We start from the raw sequence: 14,779 nt of genomic DNA, 5'->3' as shown, positions 1-14,779 counted from the left end.
CTCATTTAGTATTCGCGGTTCTATGAATATGTAAATGAGCCCCGCCTCCACTCACTCAGCTCAGAGATCCACTCGTTGACGATCACACGTTGATCTGATTGGTTGCAAGGTAGTTTGTGACGTCAGAAACACCAGCGATTTCGTGTTTTTGAGACTGTCTTTGGTTCACTGCAGTTTTAAGCAGAAAATACTCAGCAATGATGTCGACTTATGAATTTACACATAGTTTGTCTTAAAACATATTAAAATCACCACATAGACACATAAACAACATTAAAAACTTGATTTTCAACACAGGGGGACTTAAATTCACAGGAACTAAGAAACAAACACACCATTTAAGACAGCTTAATTAGTCAAACTCTTTATTTGTCGTTCCATACAGATCAAACACATACAGAGTCCATGCATTAGCTCAAACTCATCTGACATGTGTCTGTCACCTTCCTTAATTGGGATAGTTCACTCAAAAATAGAATAAAAAATAAATAAAATAAATGACATCATTTACTCATCATCATGTCATTCCAAACCTGTATGACTGTATGAAGCCCCAACAAAGAAAGTCTATAGGGTCCAATGTTGTTTCATTATACGTTCTTTCAGAAAACATTCTTTATTATATGTATTATAAATATACTATATATATATATATATAGTTGGTCACACATTTAGAATGACATGGATGAGTAAATGATGACAATTTAAATTTTTGGGTGAACCATCCCTTCAAGAGTCTGAATTACTGGCAGTTTGCTAAAAGTAAAAAAAAAAATAATAATAATAAGAAGAGAGAAATCAAAAACACTTTGTTATAAAAGAACTGAAATGGCAGTACGGCAGTCAGTGTCCGTCGCTATGAGGTCGTGTCATATGTCGGGGTCATGCGTCATGTCACTTAAAACTCTGTAAGAACAAACACATCATAGTCACAGTTACACAAGTCCACAATCTCCAGGAACAGCTGTAAAACATATCAATAATGGGTCTATTTCTGAACTTAAAGCTGGCATAAAACAGAAGTTGCGATCAACTTATTGTCATATTTCAGAGTAAGGCCGCAGTCACATTAGTGAAATTGGTAACACTTTACAATAAGGTTCATTAGTTAACATTAATGTGTTAACTAAAATGAATTAACAATGAGCAATACATTTGTAACAGTATTTATTATTCTTTGTTAATGTTAGTTGATAAAAATACAGCTGTTCATTGTTTGTTCATGTCAGTTCACAGTGCATTGACTAATGTTAACACAAACAAACTTTGATTTTAATAACGTATTAGTAAATGTTGAAATTAATATTATTAACTAAGATTATTAAATGCTGTAGAAGTATTGTTCATTCTTAGTTCATGTTAACTGAGGTAGTTAACTAATGTTAACAAATTAACCTTATTGTAAAGTGTTACCGTGAAATTTTGCAAGTTCCATTGTTCAAATTTAGCATCTAAATTTAGCATTCAGGTTCAAAGTTCAACTAACTTGAATCCGATGCTGCCTTGCATTCATCACAGAGCATGTCACAGGAAGAGCCAGTCATGACAGTTCGATTAAAGTGAAGGATTCAGACTGAATAATTCGCAATAAGACTAGTAACATGCATTATGGAAATAAATAAGGTCCATTTTGATTTCATTCCGACTTTAAAGATGAAGCTCATAATTTCTGCAACACTAGTGGCACCAAACAGAATTACAAAAATATCTCAGATAAGATTAGATGCACTTTTATGATGGATAGATGCACTTTTATCACGGATAGATGCACTTTTATCACGGATAGATGCACTTTTATGATGGATAGATGCACTTTTATCACGGATAGATGCACTTTTATCACGGATAGATGCACTTTTATGATGGATAGATGCACTTTTATCACGGATAGATGCACTTTTATGATGGATAGATGCACTTTTATCATTGATAGATGCACTTTTATCACGGATAGATGCACTTTTATCACGGATAGATGCACTTTTATGATGGATAGATGCACTTTTATCACGGATAGATGCACTTTTATGATGGATAGATGCACTTTTATCACGGATAGATGCACTTTTATGATGGATAGATGCACTTTTATCACGGACAGATGCACTTTTATGATGGATAGATGCACTTTTATCACGGATAGATGCACTTTTATCACGGATAGATGCACTTTTATCACGGATAGATGCACTTTTATCACGGATAGATGCACTTTTATCACGGATAGATGCACTTCTATCACGGATAGATGCACTTTTATCACGGATAGATGCACTTTTATGACGGATAGATGCACTTTTATGACGGATAGATGCACTTTTATCACGGATGCACTTTTATGACGGATAGATGCACTTTTATGACGGATAGATGCACTTTTATCACGGATAGATGCACTTTTATCACGGATAGATGCACTTTTATGACGGATAGATGCACTTTTATGATGGATAGATGCACTTTTATGACGGATAGATGCACTTTTATCACGGATAGATGCACTTTTATCACGGATAGATGCACTTTTATCACGTATAGATGCACTTTTATCACGGATAGATGCACTTTTATCACGGATAGATGCACTTTTATCATGGATAGATGCACTTTTATGATGGATAGATGCACTTTTATGATGGATAGATGCACTTTTATCACGGATAGATGCACTTTTATCATGGATAGATGCACTTTTATCATGGATAGATGCACTTTTATCATGGATAGATGCACTTTTATGATGGATAGATGCACTTTTATCACGGATAGATGCACTTTTATCATGGATAGATGCACTTTTATCATGGATAGATGCACTTTTATCATGGATAGATGCACTTTTATGATGGATAGATGCACTTTTATCACGGATAGATGCACTTTTATGATGGATAGATGCACTTTTATCACGGATAGATGCACTTTTATCACGGATAGATGCACTTTTATCACGGATAGATGCACTTCTATCACGGATAGATGCACTTTTATCACGGATAGATGCACTTTTATGACGGATAGATGCACTTTTATGACGGATAGATGCACTTTTATCACGGATGCACTTTTATGACGGATAGATGCACTTTTATGACGGATAGATGCACTTTTATCACGGATAGATGCACTTTTATCACGGATAGATGCACTTTTATGACGGATAGATGCACTTTTATGATGGATAGATGCACTTTTATGACGGATAGATGCACTTTTATCACGGATAGATGCACTTTTATCATGGATAGATGCACTTTTATCATGGATAGATGCACTTTTATGATGGATAGATGCACTTTTATCACGTATAGATGCACTTTTATCACGGATAGATGCACTTTTATCACGGATAGATGCACTTTTATCATGGATAGATGCACTTTTATGACGGATAGATGCACTTTTATGACGGATAGATGCACTTTTATGGCGGATAGATGCACTTCTATCACGGATAGATGCACTTTTATCATGGATAGATGCACTTTTATCATGGATAGATGCACTTTTATCATGGATAGATGCACTTTTATGATGGATAGATGCACTTATCACGGATAGATGCACTTTTATGACGGATAGATGCACTTTTATCACGGATGCACTTTTATGACGGATAGATGCACTTTTATGATGGATAGATGTACTTTTATGACGGATAGATGCACTTTTATCACGGATAGATGCACTTTTATCACGGATAGATGCACTTTTATCATGGATAGATGCACTTTTATCATGGATAGATGCACTTTTATGATGGATAGATGCACTTTTATCACGTATAGATGCACTTTTATCACGGATAGATGCACTTTTATCACGGATAGATGCACTTTTATCATGGATAGATGCACTTTTATGATGGATAGATGCACTTTTATGATGGATAGATGCACTTTTATGATGGATAGATGCACTTTTATCACGGATAGATGCACTTTTATCATGGATAGATGCACTTTTATCATGGATAGATGCACTTTTATCATGGATAGATGCACTTTTATGATGGATAGATGCACTTTTATCACGGATAGATGCACTTTTATGATGGATAGATGCACTTTTATGACGGATAGATGCACTTTTATCACGGATAGATGCACTTTTATCATGGATAGATGCACTTTTATGATGGATAGATGCACTTTTATCACAGATAGATGCACTTTTATCACGGATAGATGCACTTTTATCACGGATAGATGCACTTTTATCATGGATAGATGCACTTTTATGATGGATAGATGCACTTTTATGATGGATAGATGCACTTTTATGATGGATAGATGCACTTTTATCACGGATAGATGCACTTTTATCACGGATAGATGCACTTTTATCACGGATAGATGCACTTTTATGATGGATAGATGCACTTTTATGACGGATAGATGCACTTTTATGACGGATAGATGCACTTTTATGGCGGATAGATGCACTTCTATCACGGATAGATGCACTTTTATCATGGATAGATGCACTTTTATCATGGATAGATGCACTTTTATCATGGATAGATGCACTTTTATGATGGATAGATGCACTTATCACGGATAGATGCACTTTTATCATGGATAGATGCACTTTTATCATGGATAGATGCACTTTTATCATGGATAGATGCACTTTTATGATGGATAGATGAACTTTAATCATGGATAGATGCACTTTTATGATGGATAGATGAACTTTTATCATGGATAGATGCACTTTTATAATGGATAGATGCACTTTTATCATGGATAGATGCACTTTTATCATGGATAGATGCACTTTTATCACGGATAGATGAACTTTTATCACGGATAGATGCACTTTTATCACGGATAGATGCACTTTTATCATGGATAGATGCACTTTTATCATGGATAGATGCACTTTTATCATGGATAGATGAACTTTTATCATGGATAGATGCACTTTTATCATGGATAGATGAACTTTTATCATGGATAGATGCACTTTTATCATGGATAGATGCACTTTTATCATGGATAGATGCACTTTTATCATGGATAGATGCACTTTTATCATGGATAGATGCACTTTTATGATGGATAGATGAACTTTAATCATGGATAGATGCACTTTTATGATGGATAGATGAACTTTTATCATGGATAGATGCACTTTTATAATGGATAGATGCACTTTTATCATGGATAGATGCACTTTTATCATGGATAGATGCACTTTTATCACGGATAGATGAACTTTTATCATGGATAGATGCACTTTTATCACGGATAGATGCACTTTTATCATGGATAGATGCACTTTTATCATGGATAGATGAACTTTTATCATGGATAGATGCACTTTTATCATGGATAGATGAACTTTTATCATGGATAGATGCACTTTTATCATGGATAGATGCACTTTTATCATGGATAGATGCACTTTTATCATGGATAGATGCACTTTTATCATGGATAGATGCACTTTTATGTTGGATAGATGCACTTTTATCTAGAGCTGCAGCTATCGATTCTTTTTGTAATCGATTAATCTAGCACTTAATCGATCGATTAATCGGATTTTTTTTGTGTGTTTTATTAACATAATAGTTATATTAAACTTGTGTCAATTTCAGTTAAAGCTGTTATAAGTTATATACTATAAGTTATATAGTATGCAAGTTATAAAGCTATCCCATATGTGAATTTTCCTTTAAGATGTTATAATATAACCACTCTAAGCATCTTAGCATATTTGTGAATTCTGGTAGTTTAACGCTGAAGAAGAGCTGTAACGTGACTTGTTGTTGAACACGCAGTAAAAGCTGACGCACTTTTTGTTCCGTGCGTTTTAACTGAAAAATGAGTACTCCGAATCTTTATTAAAAACCAACAGGCTGGGGACTTTAATTTTTTGGTGTTGTCTGTATTTGGCAGACGTGAAATACAAACAAGGTCTCGCAAAGACTGCAATACAATATTTGTTCCTCCATCACGTCCCGGTGTGTACAGTGAATGCATGCTGAAATTATTGTTGCGTGGCTACATAAAAGTTTAAGCATATGTGATTCATTGCGGCAATTAGTCTGACTGGCGTGTGTGTGTGTGTGTGTGTGTGTGTGTGAACTGTGAAGGGGTTCTTTTTTAGGCTATACTCTTGCAATTGAACGTGATATTTACGTTTACTACTTAAAAATGTCATCAAAGCTAAAAATCATATCTAGTTAAACCGCATCACGACATCGCTACAAATACAGTATGGGATTAAAATCAGCGAACATCAATAGGCTTAGACTACATTACCTTGTTTCAGCAAGTTAAGTGTATTAAGTGAATTAAGTGTGTAATGATCCCACACTTTAGAGAATTTCTGCCGTTTATTTACATATTTATTCTCCGCCATCGCGCCAACTAAATTCAAAATATATGCTTCCTGAACAGGTCCGTGTGAATAAACGGTCCGTGTGAAACAATCAAATCCCTGCGCCGCGCGTATAGTGTGCGTCATAGGAATTTAACGAGGCTTCGAGGCAGAGTTTTTGCCTCGAGGAATTTTTGTAATAGAGTAACTAGAGTAACTCAAGGAATCGTTTCAGCCCTACTTTTATCATGGATAGATGCACTTTTATGATGGATAGATGCACTTTTATGATGGATAGATGCACTTTTATGATGGATAGATGCACTTTTATGATGGATAGATGCACTTTTATGATGGATAGATGCACTTTTATCATGGACAGATGCACTTTTTTTCATGGACAGATGCACTTTTATCATGGATAGATGCACTTTTATCATGGACAGATGCACTTTTATCATGGACAGATGCACTTTTATTATGGATAGATGCACTTTTATCATGGATAGATGCACTTTTATGATGGATAGATGCACTTTTATCATGGATAGATGCACTTTTATCATGGACAGATGCACTTTTATCATGGACAGATGCACTTTTATGATGGACAGATGCACTTTTATGATGGATAGATGCACTTTTATCATGGATAGATGCACTTTTATCATGGACAGATGCACTTTTATCATGGACAGATGCACTTTTATCATGGATAGATGCCCTTTTATGATGGATAGATGCACTTTTATCATGGATAGATGCACTTTTATGATGGACAGATGCACTTTTATCATGGACAGATGCACTTTTATCATGGACAGATGCACTTTTATCATGGACAGATGCACTTTTATCATGGACAGATGCACTTTTATCATGGATAGATGCACTTTTATCATGGATAGATGCACTTTTATCATGGACAGATGCACTTTTATCATGGACAGATGCACTTTTATCATGGATAGATGCACTTTTATCACGGATAGATGCACTTTTATCACGGATAGATGCACTTTTATCATGGATAGATGCACTTTTATGATGGATAGATGCACTTTTATGATGGATAGATGCACTTTTATCACGGATAGATGCACTTTTATCATGGATAGATGCACTTTTATGATGGATAGATGCACTTTTATGACGGATAGATGCACTTTTATCACGGATAGATGCACTTTTATCATGGATAGATGCACTTTTATGATGGATAGATGCACTTTTATCACGGATAGATGCACTTTTATCACGGATAGATGCACTTTTATCATGGATAGATGCACTTTTATGATGGATAGATGCACTTTTATGATGGATAGATGCACTTTTATCACGGATAGATGCACTTTTATCACGGATAGATGCACTTTTATCACGGATAGATGCACTTTTATCACGGATAGATGCACTTTTATGACGGATAGATGCACTTTTATGACGGATAGATGCACTTTTATGGCGGATAGATGCACTTCTATCACGGATAGATGCACTTTTATCATGGATAGATGCACTTTTATCATGGATAGATGCACTTTTATCATGGATAGATGCACTTTTATGATGGATAGATGCACTTATCACGGATAGATGCACTTTTATCATGGATAGATGCACTTTTATCATGGATAGATGCACTTTTATCATGGATAGATGCACTTTTATGATGGATAGATGAACTTTAATCATGGATAGATGCACTTTTATGATGGATAGATGAACTTTTATCATGGATAGATGCACTTTTATAATGGATAGATGCACTTTTATCATGGATAGATGCACTTTTATCATGGATAGATGCACTTTTATCACGGATAGATGAACTTTTATCATGGATAGATGCACTTTTATCATGGATAGATGCACTTTTATCATGGATAGATGCACTTTTATCATGGATAGATGAACTTTTATCATGGATAGATGCACTTTTATCATGGATAGATGAACTTTTATCATGGATAGATGCACTTTTATCATGGATAGATGCACTTTTATCATGGATAGATGCACTTTTATCATGGATAGATGCACTTTTATCATGGATAGATGCACTTTTATGTTGGATAGATGCACTTTTATCTAGAGCTGCAGCTATCGATTCTTTTTGTAATCGATTAATCTAGCACTTAATCGATCGATTAATCGGATTTTTTTTTGTGTGTTTTATTAACATAATAGTTATATTAAACTTGTGTCAATTTCAGTTAAAGCTGTTATAAGTTATATACTATAAGTTATATAGTATGCAAGTTATAAAGCTATCCCATATGTGAATTTTCCTTTAAGATGTTATAATATAACCACTCTAAGCATCTTAGCATATTTGTGAATTCTGGTAGTTTAACGCTGAAGAAGAGCTGTAACGTGACTTGTTGTTGAACACGCAGTAAAAGCTGACGCACTTTTTGTTCCGTGCGTTTTAACTGAAAAATGAGTACTCCGAATCTTTATTAAAAACCAACAGGCTGGGGACTTTAATTTTTTGGTGTTGTTTGTATTTGGCAGACGTGAAATACAAACAAGGTCTCGCAAAGACTGCAATACAATATTTGTTCCTCCATCACGTCCCGGTGTGTACAGTGAATGCATGCTGAAATTATTGTTGCGTGGCTACATAAAAGTTTAAGCATATGTGATTCATTGCGGCAATTAGTCTGACTGGCGTGTGTGTGTGTGTGTGTGTGTGTGAACTGTGAAGGGGTTCTTTTTTAGGCTATACTCTTGCAATTGAACGTGATATTTACGTTTACTACTTAAAAATGTCATCAAAGCTAAAAATCATATCTAGTTAAACCGCATCACGACATCGCTACAAATACAGTATGGGATTAAAATCAGCGAACATCAATAGGCTTAGACTACATTACCTTGTTTCAGCAAGTTAAGTGTATTAAGTGAATTAAGTGTGTAATGATCCCACACTTTAGAGAATTTCTGCCGTTTATTTACATATTTATTCTCCGCCATCGCGCCAACTAAATTCAAAATATATGCTTCCTGAACAGGTCCGTGTGAATAAACGGTCCGTGTGAAACAATCAAATCCCTGCGCCGCGCGTATAGTGTGCGTCATAGGAATTTAACGAGGCTTCGAGGCAGAGTTTTTGCCTCGAGGAATTTTTGTAATAGAGTAACTAGAGTAACTCAAGGAATCGTTTCAGCCCTACTTTTATCATGGATAGATGCACTTTTATGATGGATAGATGCACTTTTATGATGGATAGATGCACTTTTATGATGGATAGATGCACTTTTATGATGGATAGATGCACTTTTATCATGGATAGATGCACTTTTATCATGGATAGATGCACTTTTATGATGGATAGATGCACTTTTATCATGGATAGATGCACTTTTATCATGGACAGATGCACTTTTATGATGGACAGATGCACTTTTATGATGGATAGATGCACTTTTATCATGGATAGATGCACTTTTATCATGGACAGATGCACTTTTATCATGGACAGATGCACTTTTATCATGGATAGATGCCCTTTTATGATGGATAGATGCACTTTTATCATGGATAAATGCACTTTTATGATGGACAGATGCACTTTTATCATGGACAGATGCACTTTTATCATGGACAGATGCACTTTTATCATGGATAGATGCACTTTTATCATGGACAGATGCACTTTTATCATGGACAGATGCACTTTTATCATGGACAGATGCACTTTTATCATGGACAGATGCACTTTTATCATGGATAGATGCACTTTTATCATGGATAGATGCACTTTTATCATGGATAGATGCACTTTTATCATGGACAGATGCACTTTTATCATGGATAGATGCACTTTTATCATGGACAGATGCACTTTTATCATGGACAGATGCACTTTTATCATGGACAGATGCACTTTTATCATGGACAGATGCACTTTTATCATGGATAGATGCACTTTTATCATGGATAGATGCACTTTTATCATGGATAGATGCACTTTTATCATGGATAGATGCACTTTTATGATGGATAGATGCACTTTTATCATGGATAGATGCACTTTTATCACGGATAGATGCACTTTTATCACGGATAGATGCACTTTTATCATGGATAGATGCACTTTTATCATGGATAGATGCACTTTTATGATGGATAGATGCACTTTTATCACGGATAGATGCACTTTTATGATGGATAGATGCACTTTTATGACGGATAGATGCACTTTTATCACGGATAGATGCACTTTTATGATGGATAGATGCACTTTTATCACGGATAGATGCACTTTTATCACGGATAGATGCACTTTTATCACGGATAGATGCACTTTTATCACGGATAGATGCACTTTTATGATGGATAGATGCACTTTTATGATGGATAGATGCACTTTTATCACGGATAGATGCACTTTTATCACGGATAGATGCACTTTTATGATGGATAGATGCACTTTTATGACGGATAGATGCACTTTTATGACGGATAGATGCACTTTTATGGCGGATAGATGCACTTCTATCACGGATAGATGCACTTTTATCATGGATAGATGCACTTTTATCATGGATAGATGCACTTTTATCATGGATAGATGCACTTTTATGATGGATAGATGCACTTTTATCATGGATAGATGCACTTTTATCATGGATAGATGAACTTTAATCATGGATAGATGCACTTTTATGATGGATAGATGAACTTTTATCATGGATAGATGCACTTTTATAATGGATAGATGCACTTTTATCATGGATAGATGCACTTTTATCATGGATAGATGCACTTTTATCACGGATAGATGAACTTTTATCATGGATAGATGCACTTTTATCATGGATAGATGCACTTTTATCATGGATAGATGCACTTTTATCATGGATAGATGAACTTTTATCATGGATAGATGCACTTTTATCATGGATAGATGAACTTTTATCATGGATAGATGCACTTTTATCATGGATAGATGCACTTTTATCATGGATAGATGCACTTTTATCATGGATAGATGCACTTTTATCATGGATAGATGCACTTTTATGTTGGATAGATGCACTTTTATCTAGAGCTGCAGCTATCGATTCTTTTTGTAATCGATTAATCTAGCACTTAATCGATCGATTAATCGGATTTTTTTTTGTGTGTTTTATTAACATAATAGTTATATTAAACTTGTGTCAATTTCAGTTAAAGCTGTTATAAGTTATATACTATAAGTTATATAGTATGCAAGTTATAAAGCTATCCCATATGTGAATTTTCCTTTAAGATGTTATAATATAACCACTCTAAGCATCTTAGCATATTTGTGAATTCTGGTAGTTTAACGCTGAAGAAGAGCTGTAACGTGACTTGTTGTTGAACACGCAGTAAAAGCTGACGCACTTTTTGTTCCGTGCGTTTTAACTGAAAAATGAGTACTCCGAATCTTTATTAAAAACCAACAGGCTGGGGACTTTAATTTTTTGGTGTTGTCTGTATTTGGCAGACGTGAAATACAAACAAGGTCTCGCAAAGACTGCAATACAATATTTGTTCCTCCATCACGTCCCGGTGTGTACAGTGAATGCATGCTGAAATTATTGTTGCGTGGCTACATAAAAGTTTAAGCATATGTGATTCATTGCGGCAATTAGTCTGACTGGCGTGTGTGTGTGTGTGTGTGTGTGTGTGTGAACTGTGAAGGGGTTCTTTTTTAGGCTATACTCTTGCAATTGAACGTGATATTTACGTTTACTACTTAAAAATGTCATCAAAGCTAAAAATCATATCTAGTTAAACCGCATCACGACATCGCTACAAATACAGTATGGGATTAAAATCAGCGAACATCAATAGGCTTAGACTACATTACCTTGTTTCAGCAAGTTAAGTGTATTAAGTGAATTAAGTGTGTAATGATCCCACACTTTAGAGAATTTCTGCCGTTTATTTACATATTTATTCTCCGCCATCGCGCCAACTAAATTCAAAATATATGCTTCCTGAACAGGTCCGTGTGAATAAACGGTCCGTGTGAAACAATCAAATCCCTGCGCCGCGCGTATAGTGTGCGTCATAGGAATTTAACGAGGCTTCGAGGCAGAGTTTTTGCCTCGAGGAATTTTTGTAATAGAGTAACTAGAGTAACTCAAGGAATCGTTTCAGCCCTACTTTTATCATGGATAGATGCACTTTTATGATGGATAGATGCACTTTTATGATGGATAGATGCACTTTTATGATGGATAGATGCACTTTTATCATGGATAGATGCACTTTTATCATGGATAGATGCACTTTTATGATGGATAGATGCACTTTTATGATGGATAGATGCACTTTTATCATGGACAGATGCACTTTTTTTCATGGACAGATGCACTTTTATCATGGATAGATGCACTTTTATCATGGACAGATGCACTTTTATCATGGACAGATGCACTTTTATCATGGATAGATGCACTTTTATCATGGATAGATGCACTTTTATGATGGATAGATGCACTTTTATCATGGATAGATGCACTTTTATCATGGACAGATGCACTTTTATGATGGACAGATGCACTTTTATCATGGATAGATGCACTTTTATCATGGATAGATGCACTTTTATCATGGACAGATGCACTTTTATCATGGACAGATGCACTTTTATCATGGATAGATGCCCTTTTATGATGGATAGATGCACTTTTATCATGGATAGATGCACTTTTATGATGGACAGATGCACTTTTATCATGGACAGATGCACTTTTATCATGGACAGATGCACTTTTATCATGGACAGATGCACTTTTATCATGGATAGATGCACTTTTATCATGGATAGATGCACTTTTATCATGGATAGATGCACTTTTATCATGGACAGATGCACTTTTATCATGGATAGATGCACTTTTATCATGGATAGATGCACTTTTATCATGGACAGATGCACTTTTATCATGGACAGATGCACTTTTATCATGGACAGATGCACTTTTATCATGGACAGATGCACTTTTATCATGGATAGATGCACTTTTATCATGGATAGATGCACTTTTATCATGGATAGATGCACTTTTATCACGGATAGATGCACTTTTATGATGGATAGATGCACTTTTTTGAGCTTCAAACTGTTGGTTGCAATTCACTGCCATTATAAAGCTTGGAAGAGCCATGTTATTTTTAATATAACTGATTGTATTCGTCTGAAAGAAGAAAGTCATATACACCTAGGATGGCTTGAGGGCGAGTAAATCATTTGGTTATTTTAATTTTAAAGTGAACTACTGCTTTAATGAGCATCATTAACTCTTCCTTTTGTTGTATTAAAGCAGGGGTGCCAAACTCAGATCCTGTTCGAATCGAGGTCAGAAGTGGGAATATCTGCGCTGAAATGTCTCAAATATAATGTTAACGTTTGTTTATGTGTTTGACAAATGTATCCCAGGGTTCCCGTTTAATTTTTTTTAAATTAAAAAAATTTTACCGGACATTGGCCGGGAAAAAAATGAAATGTCCGACAAAATTAAATCTCTCCGGTCAAATTGTCCGATTAAAATTGCCTAATAATCCCGCCCCCCTAAAACAATCTGAATTTGAGAATAAGCCTAAAATGTATAAAGCAAAAATACACCGAACTTTGGCTATGTTATAAATATAAAGGAACAGGCTCTAACGTTTGAAAGTTATGAAACATCGCATGCTGCATTTCAAATAAAGCGCACGCCTCAAGCGGCTGTAATATAGACCTAAACAACGAACGATTGAGTGAGACGTTTAAAATATGGCCAGGCCCAGGCAGACTAGCCTTAAAAGCTTTTTTCAGAGGCAGACGATGGTGAATCAGGAACATCTCATTATAGCCAATAGATCAGTGGGTTTTTTTTTCTCTCATCAAAACTGAATAGCCTATATGTTCATCAGTGGTTACAGTCTATATCAAGCAGGGACACGTTTGTGTGCATTTTATTTTGTGATTTCACCGGAATGAATACAGAGTCTCCACAACAGCGATAGTTTGAAACACGCGTCCGAGTGAAGATTGCGCAACTCGCGCAGCGCGTCGTCCATGCAACTGATAGCAGCGGACACGAGCGCTCAGCTTGATTTCAAAAACAACAGATTTTAGCGCTAGATCTCTTATTTAATAGCGAACTAAATTAATAATCTGCTAGTTAACTGGATATTTTTTATTTGCCTCAATGTTTCAGAAAGTGAATGTGTGTGAAACCATAGTAAAAAACAATTGGCGTTGATTGACGCCAATCAGACGTTCATGTTTTTTTCCGTCTATTTGAAAGTTAAGCTAATAATAACAACATGTTGCATTCTATACGGCCTGATTATGTCATTTTTTTAAGTTACATAGACTGCCTCCAGTTTTCCTCAACTTGACTAATTAAGAGGCGATATCTGACCAGCATATCATCAAAATGTCCGTAAAACGAAACCTCTGCCGCCACTTTGACCGGCA

At 35.4% G+C, this 14,779-nt stretch overlaps 1 protein-coding gene across 1 annotated transcript in view; it reads right to left on the bottom strand.

Annotated features, from left to right (window-relative positions):
* Positions 1-781: 781 nt before the first annotated feature.
* Positions 782-14,779, bottom strand: part of rbm45 (RNA binding motif protein 45) — a 33,537-nt gene continuing 19,539 nt past the window's right edge. Inside the window, exon 10 of the mRNA XM_077247112.1 lies at positions 782-906. The gene's annotated coding sequence lies outside the window, so the exon portion shown is untranslated. The remainder of the gene's footprint in view (positions 907-14,779) is intronic.

This window comes from Siphateles boraxobius, unplaced genomic scaffold (genome assembly GCF_051911475.1).
Source record: "Siphateles boraxobius isolate OS27281-9 unplaced genomic scaffold, OSU_SipBor_1 106, whole genome shotgun sequence".
In the NCBI taxonomy this organism is placed as follows: Eukaryota; Metazoa; Chordata; class Actinopteri; order Cypriniformes; family Leuciscidae; genus Siphateles; species Siphateles boraxobius.
The sequence above is the reverse complement of the archived record's forward strand: the minus strand, read 5'-3'. Positions and strand labels throughout refer to the sequence as shown.